Source organism: Falco punctatus (assembly GCF_963210335.1).
Source record: "Falco punctatus genome assembly, chromosome: 4".
NCBI lineage: Eukaryota > Metazoa > Chordata > Aves > Falconiformes > Falconidae > Falco > Falco punctatus.
This window is the reverse complement of record NC_137583.1, coordinates 13196289-13212723: the sequence shown is the minus strand read 5'-3', so window position 1 is coordinate 13212723 and position 16435 is coordinate 13196289. Positions and strand designations below refer to the sequence as shown.

Below are 16435 nucleotides of genomic sequence, written 5' to 3'. Positions count from 1 at the left end.
TAAAAATCCACAGCTGTCAGTTTTTAAAAGCAAATAATCACTCCCACGCAATGGCTGAAAGGCAGACTTGTACCTAAAGACTTGCAACTGGCATCACTGACATTTTTCATTGTCCAATCAAAATGTTAAAAATAAAAATAAACAGAGCCTACAAGGAGAAAAATACACTGGATTTTAACATTCTTTCACAATTCATAACCAAAGCTGTGGTCAGCAACATGGACCGAGAAAGACATTTGGGTTTAAGTCATGACTTTAATCAGACAGTCTCACTGGCATCCCGTGGAAACCTTCCAAATTAAATGGATGTCCAAATTAGAGACATTCAGACTAAGGATGAAACATCACAAATAAGCTCTTTTGTCTAGAATAAATAGAACCAAAACAGTCAAATGCTCAGGAAGATAACTGATACAACATTGTTCCCTTGGGCATCTTTGTTAGTGATTAACCCAGTGTGTTTTAAATGCCTAAAACAATGAAACTAGTGGACGCTATTCTAGTCCTCTGGGCATGAACTGTCCTCCTAATCTCTGCTCACCAGGTCTCCCCACAGCCACATCCTTCCAGTGCCCTGCTTCTTCCTTCCAGCCTCCAGCTGGTGACTCACTATTTAATCAGCGCAGTCATCAGGATATACACCTAACAAACCAGAGCAACCCCTGATCTCGCTGCCGTGACCTCTGCCGTGCCTATTCCCAACTTTTGTTTATTACTTTCACTCATTGTGCCAAATCTAAACTTAGACTGTCAGCACTTTGGGGCAAAGCTCCCACCATATGTGGCATGAAGCTCCCTGCCTGCCCCATCTCACGGCCTCTGCACACCTTCTGTAAGCATCTTAACTGCCCAAAGGGATGAAGGCAAGAAAGGACCACAAGCCTCAAGCCCCATTAGGTTTGAAATCAAGGGTAAAACTTCCGCTGGCATCAACAGTGCTGGATCAGGCAGGGACTGATCCTGAAGGTACTGCATCTTCTCTATGGTGAGGGATTTCATCTTGCAGAATAAAGTCCTAAAGCCAACAAACCATTTTAATGAGAATGGTGAAACTCCTCCAGCAAGGCTTGTTAGAAAGTTACCTGTCATGAAAGGCACACAGCATTAAGGACTCTTGAGATGTAGGGGTCACCAGAGGATATTTTATCTTTTGCTGTTTTCTCCAGAAAGAATAAAGGAGATGGAAGATAAAAAGTGAGATTATTTCACAGCAGAGGAATGTTTCTACTTACAGGAAGATAAGCCTCTACCACTGAAGTCAAGTAATCTGCAAAAGATGATTATGAGCTGCATTGCCACGCACTCTACAGAGTTTTGTAGTCTCCCCTCTTCCTCATCAATATTATCCCTGTATTTTATGTAAAAACCTACATTATATATTACATTATGTAGCCCAGCTGATTTTAAGATCCCCTCCAAGTCCAGGTGCTAATTAGAATAAAGAACAACATCAACATAAGTGGCAGGACTTTTGATCATGTCAGACTGACAATGGATACTTTAACAAAGAAAACAGTCTAATCCCATCGTGGACACAGTGTTCAGTTATCCACGGATGGATTACCTGAGCCACGGATGGACCCACTCTGTCTTCCCCCACAGCTTTGCTGCATCACAGCCAGGACACAGACTCACACCCGCTGACAGTTTCTCGGTGCCTTAGGTTATCCCTGTGCTCTAAGGAGATGCACTTACCGTATTTTAAAAGATGAACACACTGAATAGTCACTCCCGCTGGCACATGTTTCGTATTAGCTGTGGGTAATGTCCCCCCTCCCTTTCCCTGCCCTTCTTCATTATCTGGATAACTGGCTGCAGACTTCTGTAGGAGTAGTTTTGGTAGTCACCACAGGAGTGCATTATGAAAGAAGGAGCTCAGTTGTACCAATATCTTAATTATAAGACCAGAAAGGCTGCATAACACAAAGTTTCTGCCTTCCAGACCCCTGTATTTCAGATCTCATTCTGCATCCAGCAGTCAATGCTGACATTTCTACACTGCCCAGGCTCCCTCTTCTGCAGATTTCACCAGCCCAAGGTTTGTCTGGAGGAAATCCACTCTCCAAATGTAATTTTGGTGAAGTTTGATGATGCAGAAACTTATCAAAGCAGCAGCCTGCAGAAAAGCAGCGTATGGGCAGCAGTGACCTCCAGTTCTCTTTGCAAACTGCCTGTTGCAAAGGTGCTCTACTTATATTTACATTGATAAGTGACAGAGGGTCTCCAGGGTGCTAAGGCACTTTTGGGGCTCTATAGCAGCAGGAACTCCTTGCTCAGTGGGGTAAAGCTGGGAGCCTCAGGCTAAAACTGGCTGGTCACTATCCAGACCACAAGGATTTCAAAACATATGGTACCCATGGGCTGGATCTAACCACTTGCAACACATTGCTTTCTCCCTATGCCATCTACTCCCTTCCAAAAATCCCACAATTGCTTTTATTGTGACTTAAGTCAGCTCCCTTCTCTAAAGGGAAAACACACAGCACTTTTGGACCATGTCTGATATAATGATTCTGTTCAGTTTCCAAACTCCCCTTTAACCATAGTCCAGGGAGTCAGCAAAGAGATAAACCTCACCTAGCTGCACAAACGCCTTCTCCACACTGCATTCATAGGTATCCAGAGAGAAAGAGAGAACACACACCTCAGGACACAGGATCTGACTCGGAGATACCTAGGAAGAGTCAGATGAGGCACCAAGAACATCTCAGACCCAAGGAATTAACCTGTTTCATTGGCGTTGAACAAGGATCTCAGCCTGCGCAGGCAAGATTAATAGCAGCAGCAGCATATTTTCACATTATTTGTCCAACAACATAAATATACCCTGTTATTTCAGGATATCTCTTTGTAGCTATACTGTCCTCTATGGAAGATGGTAGAAGCAAGGCTTGTAGTCATTTGGGAATGACAGGAGGTGAAGAGTTGGTAAAAAATACACATTTAACTTATTAGCAAAGAGTAGACCCTTCCTTTCCTAGATTCTACTTTTCAGATTGTCATAAAGTTGTTCCCTCTGTTACACTCCTATTTACCTGAGATTTGCTTATTTAATTAGCTACTAACAGTCAGGTACACAAGGAGCTATGCTTTTCTTTCTACTGGATACAGTCGCTGTGAGCTCCCAAAAAAAAAGTCCCCCCCCCCCGTATCAGCTACCACACATTCAGTTTTGGACTGTGACTTCTCTGAAATATCTAGTGATATAAATTCTTGGAACAAAGGGGGAAGGAGCCTCATGCCATACATATGGGAGCATGGCTACACAGAGATAATATTTCATCTTCAGGAGACTTGTAACTGCAAGTTTTTTTTCATTGCTTTCATCATCTAAATATCTACGTAAGGGGTGTTACTGGAAATCATGTGACATCCTGAGCTTCCCCTGCTTGTAAACATGTGTAAGAATTTCACTTTCTGATTGCTGGATACTGCAAGTGAGGTACTTTTGCTCTACCAAAAAATGTATGTTCGTGAAAATAGTTTTCTTAATTTATGCTAATCTTCTAAAACTGCAATACTCAGCTGTAACTTTCCTTTACAAAGCTTGGATGTGTTAGCACAAAGGTATGAAATTTCATTAAATTCATTATTTATGATGACATTGTCATCTACAGCAAAAAGTACCTAAATGAAATGATAATAATTAAGTGTACTCAGCTGCATTTTCCCTGAGAATTTCCACATGCTCTGAGTGTGGGAGAACTGACTCATTCTTTACAGAGGACGCAGTATAAATCCTGCTAATTACTTGTGCTGAGAGTGGTATCTACAATTCATTTATTACATGAGAGTTAGAGGGCTCTGGTACTTTTTCAGTAAAGTGCCATTAATATTGCAGCTGGCTACACTACAGACACTCTGCAAGAGCCTGCGAAATCATGTTTCAGATTGGGTAGAAATATTTTAAATATACTTTTGTTCAACATAATTTTAGTATTTCTTCTTGGAACGTACTTCCCTGTCAAATGAAACAGTCTCAGCAACTCCAGCAGGGCAAAACAAGAAGGCCCCAGCTGCAGCTGGAATTCAGAAATAGATATTATGCAGCACCAAGAAACACTGTGCGTTGTTAAAGGATTCTTTGAAGGAGTGCAAGACTGGAAGTGATTCCCCTGCCATTTATCAATCCCCTATTATTAAAGGACACGATCCAGGATAACTCTCAGAACTAGCCAACAGGTTGTTAATTAGTAGTCATTATTACACAAAACTAGAAACCAGGTAATAAGAATGCAACACAAACCGTGCCACCAGTGAGACACCACCCAGACCATTTCACAAATGGTCTCTATGCTGAGAATACTGCCCACACCTGGATCTGCCACAAGTCTGCCCAGTTCCACCACTGAACCAACTGCAGCAGGAAAAAAAAGTCTATATGCAGCAGTATGTTTTTGTATAAACCAAGAAAAGATGGCAATATACAGGGAAGCGGAAAGGAGAAGGAAGATGAGGAAAGAAACACAGGAGATGAAGTAAACCACATCAAGCTTGAAAGAACTTGTCAAGGCCTTATCCTGCTATAGATCAGTTGCTGTAGTTAGCTGAGCTGCTCCACCTTTCCAATAAACCAATATGAATCCCATTTAATTTTAGTACCATTCATATCCAGACTCATGTGCATGTCTGCATGTCTCTAGCATATACATTAGGAAACTAATGGAAAGCACGCGATAGCACTGGTCAGAGAAGATAGCTGATGTTCCCTTCACAATCCAAAATGTTGTAAAAATATAAAACAATATTTTGGGCCGAGATGACTCAGGAATCGGCATCAACTTGCCAACTTGGAAGGCCCTAGGATGTTTGCTTCAAATAGTATCTTGGTAACAAATTCGTATGTCACATTCACGTACACAAATCCATACATAATGAGATTAAAGGTCAAAGCTCCTTAAAAGAAGCCCTGTTAAAACTGAAATACAAAAAAAGTCTGCTGTTTACAAACAGAAAACTTAGAATCCAAAAGTGTTTCATTAACTGAATTAACCTATTTCTACAGCTCCGCTCTGTAATAGCCTGTAGCAAGAAGAGCCCCTTATTTTTTTTCCCCATGTTTTTTATCTGGCATTTTTATCATGCCTGGCTTTCAACTGGGAGCATTACACTTTGGGTAAAGGATTATTTTGAAGACTTACAGATTTTTGATAGGCTGAAAACAGGGGCTTTTTTGTGTGCAGGAAAAGTTCCTTTGATATTAGGAGGACAGGAATAAGCCCTTACTTTATGCGCTGCCATCTGCCAAGTGAACCTGATAACAGTTTAAGGGTGCAATCACAGAGATGAGCTCTATAATAAGCAGTAACACAAAGAATTAAGAATGGGAATAGATTAAGAATGGGAATTTATGACTGTATGTGAGAACCAAAAATTCCTGCCAGTCCTCTAGAAAAACGTTCCTGCAAAGAGGATGCCACATCCCTTTAGATGCTTACAGATAGTATCAAGGAAAAAAACCCAAACAAATCTACTAACAGAAGTACATTGGAGATTAAGTGTACCTGAAGAGATGGACTGGGTCAGCTATAGGGCTAGATTATTATTGTACTAAAGCCGCCAATCACTTGAGTCATGACATGACACAAGCTGGCCGTGAATATCCCGTAACATGCCCCTAGACCCTTTACCTTGCATGGTCACTAGTCACACGCAAAAACTGCGACAATTTCAAGCATTGTGATGATATCTGTACGGGTTATTTTGCAGACCAGAAAAAGGTGTTTGGGAAAATAAAGTCACATGTTTTGTGTGAAAAGCCAGCCTGCCTGAAATTCTGATATTCTGACCTCAGCATTAAACAGAAGTTACCAGTTTCTTAAAAGAAAACATAGTATGCTTTGGAAGTTAAAACAAACTTCCGCATAACTGGAGCAGAAACCTCATACTTAATCTCTGTGCATTTGACATGAAATACAGAAACCTCTGATTCAGAGTTCAGTATGTTTAAATGGGTTCCAAATAGCCTTAAGGGCAGCTCCAAAACTAAAGGTAATTATGAATTTTATTATGAAAAGAAAACCTTGAATTTCTCAAAGAAACCAAAGGCTTGGTTTAAACCCTGAAGAGAAACTTGTGGAGACTGGTCCACGCTGGATCACCAGAACTGGATATACGGGCTGGTTCTGCACCAATCTGGTCATGTCTGAAGCGCATCTGTGAACAATTTCTATGGCTTGCACTTAAGAGATATACACATAAAAGCATTAACTGAGTCTCACCTACAAATTCAGTCTGGATCATCCTGCAAAATTAGCTGCCTTCAAGAGCAAAGCTCCCAGGGCCCTTGACACAGAAGCCTGAAGATTAGGCATCACTTGTTTGACCAGTTAGCTGCTATTTGAAGTTGTACAGGCTTGGCATAAATTCATTTTGTCATAAAAAAAAAGGTTCAGAAAGTCTTTATCTTGCTAGAAACAAGCAGCAGCAGAGAGTTTCCTTGCTCAGAATTCCCAAGATCTGGCCTGCCAGTGGGTTTAAGGCTCACAAAACCCCACTTTTCCTTGCTCTCAGCATCTCACTCACAACACAATCTCCTGGCTTCCTCTCTCTCTAGCATCTCTGGCTCGAGGTCAATACTTTAGGCACTGCAACAGTAATTGGGGCAATCAGGCAACTCTGTTCTGCCCTGCCATGTGGCCAGCGCTGGCTCCCAGCACCTTGCTCAGCACTAGAGCAGGACCAGTCCCTCCATCTTGGAGCCTGGAAGACAGTACCCAGGAAACCCACTGGCTGCAGCTGGCTGCAAAAACCTCCCTGTATGCGAACACTTCTCAACGTAACTCTATTTAATAAGTACCACAGAACGGTATTGATTTTACCTCTGTGTTGTACCTAGCACGTAGCCACAGCTAGGTATTGCACCACAGGGACCTAACGTTTGTTTTTCAATGATGGTCTGTGTTGGCTTATTAACCTCCAGGCCCATTTCCCACCCCCAATTTGAATCTGTGCTTTTGCTATACTTCCTCCTAATCACCCAAAATTCGATTGCTTGTCTCCTCCATGCCCTGGGATTGCTCAAGATATCAATTTGATAGTGCTGATGCTCTTCTTGTACTGACACTAGTTTCGTATTATAAAAGCCCACCTGACTTACCAGCACTCTGTTTATTTTCTGTGATTTCCAGAGGAGAGTTCAGCAGGTTTCCACAAACCTTAAAGGCTTGGTTACAAGACTTGTACTGCAGAGACCCTGGCACAGGACATGTGACAGCAATCCAAGGCTCACAAGGTGGTTCTGCGAGGCTTTCCAAGAAATAGGGCTCCTATCAGCAACCGAGGCACTGTGAGTCCCTGGTCTGGGCTGAACATTTATACCACTAACAACTGCTTATTACTGCTGACATGAAAAATCACCGATATTCAACATTTAGAGACTTTTACCAAACATTTCTAAAACTTAATGTGTTTTTCCTAATAATGACAAGATATAAAATCAGTAGCATAAGCTACACTTGTTTTCTGGTCTGCTTATATTTTCCACTTTTTTTTTTTTTTCATAGTATGGGTATTACAAAGTAAACCACCAAAGCTTTAAATAACAGTCATCTACTTTTAACACATGTAAATTAAGGGCCTAGCTTTGGCAGCTTTTAAAGCATAAGGACAATAAGGGCGACCATTTGGAGACTCAAAGACAATTACCTTATTTCTGTGTGTACATTAGCTGTACAGACCTCGCTCTGAGCACACATTAATTCCACCAAAACTTAGACTAGGTTCCATACCAAGGTATCCAGCTCAGCATTAGGGGCTTCTCACAGGAGGAGCACGAGCACATCCCTCAGACTTCTTGGGAGAGAGATTTGACCCTTCTAAATTGGACTCAAACTTCACTACAGCCTTAAAAAGCCTCCATCTCCTCGCATTGACACTGCTGAATCTTATTTTTACCTGGCAGACAATGTTTCCCACACACCTGCCTCTCCTTGTCCCACATCCTTCCCTCCAGAGTTTTCATTGCTCCCATCTCCCTAATCATCTCAGGCTCATTTCCAGAGATTTGCTTTTAAAAATACAGTAGCATGCTATAAACAGGCTAGTCTTCTCAGCTTTAAAACTCACTCAAGTTGCTGTTTCAGAGGCAGGAGAGGGTACTCCCAGGGGACCCCCTCGACGTGACCATTCATCTGTCTACATCAGCAGTTCCCAAGCTTGTTGGCTTGCAACCTCTTTTCCAGGCTCGTGACCTCCCTTCCATCAGCACTCCTCAGGGCTGCGACCCTAACTTTGGAAACTTCTCATCTGGATCAGTCAAAAGTGGCGTCTCAAGAATAATTTTCCAGCGAGTGCCATGTTTGTTTATGCTTCTCAGTGGCATGATTACCCTGAATTTCAGGTTCAAACTTGTCTCTTTGCTTGTCTGTTAAGTCTAGAAAGAATTTTTGGGTGTCACTCAGCCAGCAGATAGTGAACTCTGTAACTTCTGACTGTTCTGGTTAGAGACAATTATACCCCAACTGACCTGGTACAGCATTAAGCACTTGTCTGCAAAGTTCAGCTGTGCCTAGATGAAGGAGGGATTTTGCTTTTCTGCAGAGTCTGGAAACATCGTTGTTTTCTCTACTTGCATGTCACGATCATTCAGATACAACAGCTACTATATCCAAATCACTCCTTATACAGTAACATGGTTTCATCTGCCACATTGTGCATCCTCACTGCCTCACACGCACATGCAACTGGAAGAACTCTCATAGCCACTTTTCTGCACATCAGTTTGTCTTTCTTTTTACAGTCACTGAGAATATGTGATTAGTAAAACTTTAATAATCAGATTTCTAACTCTGCTTTGTCATCTTTGCTCACTGGTAAAAGAGTGGGGGAAAAACAATGGCAAAGTACTTTGAACAGATGTTGAAAACACTACTAAAAATGCTACAGGTTCAGAAAATTTGCAGTTTGGATGTGCTACAGCTAGTTCTGCTTTGGAATTTCCCTGGCATTGAAATAACTAGGAACTTTTCAGCTATCCATTTCTCTTATTTTTGCATCACATCCCTACTCAGCCTACATGTTGCTGTAGAGGTGGTTCCACTCCTGCATCAAAGACTCCTTTAGCTTTGCTGCCCACAGAATCTCTCTCACGTGATACTCTCTTACTCTGAGCCTAAAGTGGTTGTTTAACTTTCTGTTTGACCTCAGCGTATTTCAGTGTTACTGTTTTTCAATTAAACAGCCAAGAGATATCTGCCTAGACACACCAGGCTGGAATCTGGGGAATGTAAAGTGGAAGCTTAGCAGCAGTGGCAACACCTGGGAGCAGCCAGCCTTCATACCTGCCTTGGGAAAACACAGAATATACATCTTGAGTCCAAGTGGAACCAGCCAACACAAGTGCATGAAAGGATCCACCACCATCTATGCATCTGAGGGAGATCAGTAGAGGAGAAAGACATTTGGGGTCTGTGGCTTTGCACCGCTCAAGCATGTATGAGTACACAAGGCAGTCGGGTACAACCCCTTTTTGCAATTACTCAGTCTCCATCTGAGGTTTAAGCATCTGACTTTGGTTGCTGCCAATAAAAGAGATTAGGCTGAAAACATCTCAGCATGAAAGGCAACCACTGAAGCCAACATCAGGGCTTCTCCTTCCCTCAAATATGAGGGCAAAGCCCCACAGCCTGGCAGTGCAAGCCAGCAAATGAGGAAAACTAAGTCATGCTTTGTTAGAATAATACTTCGTGAGCACCAGAGCACATCATCAACAAGAGGTTCCTGTTTGAGCCTGTAATGATTTGCATGAGACCATCACTTGTTTGCCACTGTACGGCACTTTCCGAAGGGCTGATGATCCCTACTGAACTGCAAACAGTTTTCTCTTTCTTCCTGTCTTGTTGACCCACTGTGCTTATAAGAGTGCATCAAGGACAGATTTGCCTTCTGCCTTATCTTGTGCCATTATGAAATGGAAAACTGGTGGAGATGTCAAAGTGATTGGGCTTGAGAAGCTAGTGTGGTTATGGCTACAGAGTTGAGCATAATCCGAAAAATATCTGCCTGAGACTTTTCCAGTTTCAGTCAGGGGCATTCAGATGGACAGAAGATGTCAGGTTTGTGGGATCTTGTCTGGTTGTGGTTGGATTTTGTCTTTTTAAATAAATATTTGGATTTGCTTCAGCTAGGATGGAATTAAAAATTTTGCCAGAGGATAGAGCATTGGACAGATCCCAGATCTGCAATAGCAGTGCTTAGAAAACTCGCTTCTTCATGAATAATGTTCTACATAAAGGAAAAACTTTACTGTTAAATGGAAAAGGGATACCAAAATCAAAATAATCTTTTACTTATCCTGCTAATGCACATTAAATAATGGTTGGTAGTCCCCAACTCTGCATAGACTAGATGGAATTTAGTAAAAAAAAAAAAAAAAAAAAAGCAGATAGACAACTAAAAAGATTTTGACTAGTACAGGAGATAAATGCTCCTTTTGAAGAAAAGGCTATCAAAGGTTCATGGCTGAAAAACTAATTGCATTGTAGCTATGTGGTGTCTGTATAATCAGGTCAGACTCCCATTTGATTTATCAAATGCACAGGCTCTTGTTTCAGTGGTGTAGGGGAGCACACTTTGAAGTGCATATTTCATATCTGGATGAAGGTCTCATGTACAGGTGCAACATTTGTAAAATGTCCAAGAAAATACAAAGGGGCCTTTTAAAAAGACTCCCCCAGCTTGGAACAGAGGTTCTTCTCTTGAAGATTATAAGATCATTCAAGCTAATGTTTGGGCTCTTCCTGCTCACCCAAAGAAACCAAACAGCATGTGGATGTGTTAGAAGGTGGTAGACTCAATCTCGTCAAAGATGCTATTCAGGATTTTTTTCTGGTAGCAAGGTCATATGCTTTATTGATCCACTGGGATATGGCAATGGCAAATACTTTTTGGAAAAGATGGATGTCAAAGGATAAGGGAGCAGAGTTCAGCTAGATTTCCATCACAGCTTTCAAAGACACCTACAGTTGTAATGGTTCATGTCATTAAACGTCCACAGGTCTCTCCTACCACTGCCAGCGCAGAAAAGACTCCAGCAGATATCTTCAATGTCTTAGACTTCAGTGTACTGAAAGGCCGAACCTAAACAAGAATAATTTGGGGAAGCAGAGGGAGATTGAAAAGGTATGTAAGAGATGAAAGTGCTTTTGAAAAAAGAGAAACTTACATGCGATCGCATAGCAGCAGCAAAGCAAGGGATGAAGAGAAAGTCTGAAGTGAACTCTGCTGGCCACTCTGACAGCCCTCCCAGAAAAATGACAGTTAAGCTGGCACATCTTGGTAAGGCTCCCACTGCCAAGGACGGTACACAGAATGATGCTTAGGGACGCATTCTGCTCGATTTATTACAGGAAAGATAATAATGTTTGCTCATTTTACTCATGTATCAGTTCTGAATCTGTGCCCAGTAACGCTATAAAAAGGGAAAAAATAGCTGGTGAAAGAATCTTGCAATGTGGCAAAAGAATTCACTAAAATTTTGCAATTCTGAGAATAACTATCAGAAAGTTCACAGGGCCTCCTGTGTGATCCCGCACCTGTCAAAGGGAAAGGATCTAGATAAAATAAGATCTTATTTGTGAAACTGAAAAAAACGCATGTAGTCCTTGAAAGGAGATGAACTATTTGAAATAATAAGGTTGCAAAAGGAATAATTCAGCACAGTTTGTTACTTCTTGCCCTTCGTTGGCAAATTATTCACTAAACCAGCCCAGAAGAAAACACAGGCATGGAAAATGAGTGCATCTAGGCATTAACATGAGAGCAGTGAGCCTTACTCCACCAGTTCTCAAAGAAAGAAACTTTATATTATACAATGACAACAGATCGCATCTCAGACACCAAATCTACAGTCTCAAAGACAGAAACATTTTATCCACATCTGGGATATTACAGTGACCCTACAAACTTGGAGGCTGATGAAATTAGGACAACTTTCTTTGAAGGTGCCAAAAGGCACAAGACGAGGGAACCCGAAACCAGTAGTGCACCAGACTATACGAACCAACAGAATAGCCCAATGATGCTGGAGATCAAGCAGCTGGGGACCGGGGGAAGAGACCACAGACCATGGGTATTTTAACATGTTTACATGCAGCGTAGCATTATCCATGTGTCACGCACAAAAGCGGAACCTATTTCTGTGCGCTACCCTTGAGGAAGACTGCAATATTGCCTTATGACATAATACTCATGGGATGGGCACTTCTCTAAATTAAGCACTTTCTAATGCCAGATAGTCTTTCAGACTTGCTTTTTTAGTGGATGCTTTTTAAAATAGCTTGCTGTCCAGTGACTTGGAGTCACATGCTTGTGCCATTGATCATTCAGAGAGTATTTCACAGATTCTTTGGGAAAAATACTCAGACTTGCCTAGATAAATAACAGAGCTATGCCTGTCACAGAAACTCCCTTCTCTGCCTGGAACAAACTGAAGACAGGGGGAGATGTTTCCACAGTCAGCACCAGACCTAAGACTAAGGAGTGAAAGGTGCTCACCTGTAATTCTGAACTCCAGGCCTATTGCTCACAAGCAGAACAACAAGAATAAATGGTCAGTAGACTGACATAGGTAAAGACATTTACCACACGAGGGTGCAGAATTGGAAAGGAAGGCTGGGATTATGTCTGTTTCAAGAAATGCATCTCTGCAGAAGAAGCAAGAGCGCCTGGTCAGGGGATGCAGACAGGGACAGGCACAGTCATAGCTAAGCCCCCGAGGGTGACACAGACTGCTGCGTGGGCTGTCACTGCTTGGGAATAGCAGCAGGGCCTCCCCTTGCCCCTGGCTAGTGCCAGGTGGCTGTGCAAGGAGCTCATGGCAATGGGATCTGAGTGAGTTGCACTGGTGTGCTTTTAGAGCTTGTGCTTTTTATTAAGTCCCAGATTTGCATGTCACTGGTCCAGGAGCATCAGTGTATCTGTGGAAAGGCAGTTCCTTGTGCCCAGCTATTCTAGTTGCATATGCATAGCAAGGACAGAAAGAGAGACAAAGCAGTTTTAGAGAGACAAAGTGATTTTTGCATCCTTGCAAGTCTCTTCCTTTTCTCTGGCATGAACTGGAGCACCGTGAAGACAGCTCCAAGTTATGCTCTGGTTCGCAGTGCCCACAATAGGCCCCACGCTGCAATGCATTTCAATACGGCCCATCTGCAGTGACCCATGCAGTGTGTCATGCGCTGGAAGGAGTATACAAAATGGGTTGTTCTTGCCTCTCCTGCCCCCTTTCTACAGCCTCTGAGAGCTGTCAGGACAGCGTGTGAGAGATAAGTGCAAGTAGGAGTCAAGCCCTGCTCCAAAAGTGATTGAGAACTTTGTTAAATAAACTGTCCGGTAAAGGTGACTGGGAAGTCTGATGCATTTAAGCGTAGATCTTAAGAGGACAGATCATCCTCGGAAGGAAACTACACACCTTCAGTTATGTCCAAGATCACCACAGACCTCAACTGAATAGTCCAGAAGGCACCGGGAGTTCACTGGTATGAATGAAAGCTGCTCGGCTGAATGCTGCAATCCACCACACACCAAGCTGCCATAGAACTAAACCCCAAAATGCCTTAGCAGAGCCGACCACACGGCCATCTGCCACGCACCGCCGAGGCCCAGCAACCTTCGCCACCACCACCTAGACATCACCGCGTAGGTGGCCCGTCTCATTCTCTTAGGTGTACCTGATGGACTTAAAAGAGGATTTAGGCACCCAGAATTAGGCCTCAAAACTACACTGAACTCAAAGGGCATAAGCAAATTGTGCAAACAGCCACGGTCCTCGCTGTCCAAATGTGAGAGATGCTGCAACGGAGGGCAGCGACTTCGAATACATGACCAGAAGCTGCCATATAATCCTTGCAAAAACAAAAGAACTATTATATTTATCACAAATTCGCTAAGTAAGGTTAATACCCTGGCACTGACCCTGCCTTGTATGCCCTCAATAATACTACCGTGCTTTGTCCTGTTAAGGTTTTACAGCAGCAGAGATAACATGCGGTCGATAACCCATTATAAACAGGTACTGTTCTGCTTCTCCCCCTCCCCACGGCCCCCACCCTGTTGTAGCAGGGAAAGCAATGCTTCAGCCACAGAACTTGTTTCCAATGTCAGCCCCTAACCAGCTTATGCTTGAAGACAGCCATTGTGGTCTTTATCCTGACAGTTGAATAGCCTGCGCGAATATCAACATTATCATAAATCATTCAATTGCTGAAAGTCATCTTCCCATCAGAAGGAGCTGAATAGCAACCATTTCTAAATCCTTATGTACATCCATTTACAGCAGCTGAGGTGTGGGAGTACATAGACCTATTTTTCAGCTAGCATGATAATCAATCCATTCTTCGTTTGAGAGTGAATTCATTTGCCTTAATATTAGTCCCAAGTAACAGTTCTAGAAATTGATATGTAATCTACAACTAAAACTAAGATTATGCTGAGGCCGCCAAACTTCTTGATTCCTCAAAGCACATTTAAAGACCCCAGCCAGATTCTGATCTTGGTGTGAATCTGAACTCAATTTAAAAGCCACCACTTTAGTGTGGTGTTTCTCAGTAGCCCCAGTGTAGCCATAAAGATCAGAATCTGTCCTTAATATCTCTGCGCACTGGTAAATGTGCAGAACTAGCTCCAGACTATTTATAGCTTACACTATATATACACACTGCAGCTTCCAAAAGCATATTTTATTTTTTGGGAGGACAATGCTTTCAGAAATGTAATAAAAGGCAAAGTTTTGTTTTAAAAAAATCTGCTCAAACCCTTAACCTGGAAGAGTGGCCCTGTGCTGCCAATCAGATAATAAGCTTAATTCTTACATCACACTTTATTTGTAGCTCACTGTGTAGTTAATGGTTGCAGCTTATCTAACAGGAGAAATGTGAAACCAGAGTTTTAGAACAATAGAAGCAAGGCTGTCACTAGCAGGCTGCCAATGAATCATGTCCCTGCAGTCAAGTTCTTCCAGAAGGTCATTTGTAACAGAAATACACCTCTGCCTGGAGCTGGCAAAATGCTGAAAAGTGGGTTTCAGTTTTACCCTAATAAAACATTGAACAAATCAATTAACAACTTCACCTAGTAGTATTTTTAAGTTCTGTTGATCACAAAACTTAATAGTAAAGGTTATCAATTGAGCAGGCCTGCTTGCTTCTGTGTCTGTGATTTTACCTTTAATTTAGGTTGAAGTTATCTAAAACCAAACTTTTAAAAACCTTAAGACAAAAGCGATTTACCATTCTCTTTCACATTTTCAAACAAAACAAAAAAATTAAGGACTAAGTAACTTTCTTCCATACCATTCAGAACTGAAACCCTGAAACCACTGAAAGACAGTAAGCTCCATAAAAAGGATTTGCCAAGAAACAGAAAGCAGCACTGACACTTTCTCTTTCGTGTCCAGAGAGATACGCAGAAAAAGGACACACACAAAATAAATATAATCAGGTTCTACCTGTGTCATAAATACGGAAGCTGGTTTTGCTCATACATAGTTATTTTAAAGTAACTGCTCTGCCTGCAGCTTAAAGAGAAAAAAAAAAAATCTCTTCTGCTGCACTTGCAAAAGAGCTCCAGATTTTCTGCAAGAGGGAAAAAAACAGATGACGGGGGGAGCTACTCTTTTAAGAAGAATGTCATTGGCACAAACAGCTGGCAGTTGGTGGCATATTATTTATATGTGCAGTTGTTCATGTTTTTTAACAGATAAGAAAGCAATATCTCTCATTTGCAATTCAGGTGAGGAACATGAGTGGCTCTACAGCGCCACTGCCCCTGGGCCATGTTTCTTATCATATCAGAAACATCTGTCATAGTGCAAACGAATTCATTATAAAAGCACATCAAATATGCAGTTTCAGGATGAGACAGCAGCCTGCAAAGAAATCAGAAAACCAGCCTCCCCCTACAGAAGCTGGGATGGTCTGTCCCATATTCACCAGTTGGGATGAGTGCAAGCACCGGGGGCCGGGGGGGGAGACAGAAACCTTGGAAATGTTCACGATCATAAATTATACCTTCTCTAGGAGCCAACTGTGTCTGGGAATGAGCTTGCTCACGAGGGTCTGGCAGTTCACAAGCAGAGCATGCAGACACGCTGCAAAATGATTATCACATCACTCCGTGCCGAGTCCTCCAGGCTGCAGCCAGACCCATCTGTAATCCTGGCTTTTGTGGTCCAGAGGACTTGAGAAAATACCAGCAGGCTGGGGTAGAAATGACGTGTGGGGAGGCAGCCAGCATGCGGGTTACCGTCAGAGGTTCACTTGCAGGGGCTCCACTCACAGAGATGGAAATGAAACCATTTAAAGTGCAGCCCACAATGAGGCGATAGGAACTTCCCCTTCCAGGGAAGGCAAGGTGTGTCTTTAGTCCTTGCTGAGGAGAAAACCAAACAGATCTGGTTGAAAACTGCTCATGCACCCATATTCATCTCTGCTGCAGTGTT

General features: G+C 42.4%; 1 protein-coding gene and 1 long non-coding RNA gene across 9 annotated transcripts in view; one reads left to right on the top strand and one right to left on the bottom strand.

Moving 5' to 3' along the window:
* Nucleotides 1-7249, bottom strand: part of SLC6A6 (solute carrier family 6 member 6) — a 121291-nt gene extending 114042 nt beyond the window's left edge. For 6 of the 8 annotated variants that reach the window (XM_080385634.1, XM_080385640.1, XM_080385645.1 and 3 more), the window contains exon 1: nucleotides 7100-7249. The gene's annotated coding sequence lies outside the window, so the exon portion shown is untranslated. The remainder of the gene's footprint in view (nucleotides 1-7099) is intronic. The other 2 variants (XM_080385636.1, XM_080385637.1) reach the window with 1 other exon arrangement.
* Nucleotides 7250-7555: 306 nt separating this feature from the next.
* Nucleotides 7556-16435, top strand: part of LOC308063140 — a 29936-nt gene continuing 21056 nt past the window's right edge. Inside the window, exons 1-2 of the long non-coding RNA XR_013927853.1 lie at nucleotides 7556-10055; nucleotides 10997-11121. This is a non-coding gene — a long non-coding RNA (uncharacterized lncRNA). The remainder of the gene's footprint in view (nucleotides 10056-10996; nucleotides 11122-16435) is intronic.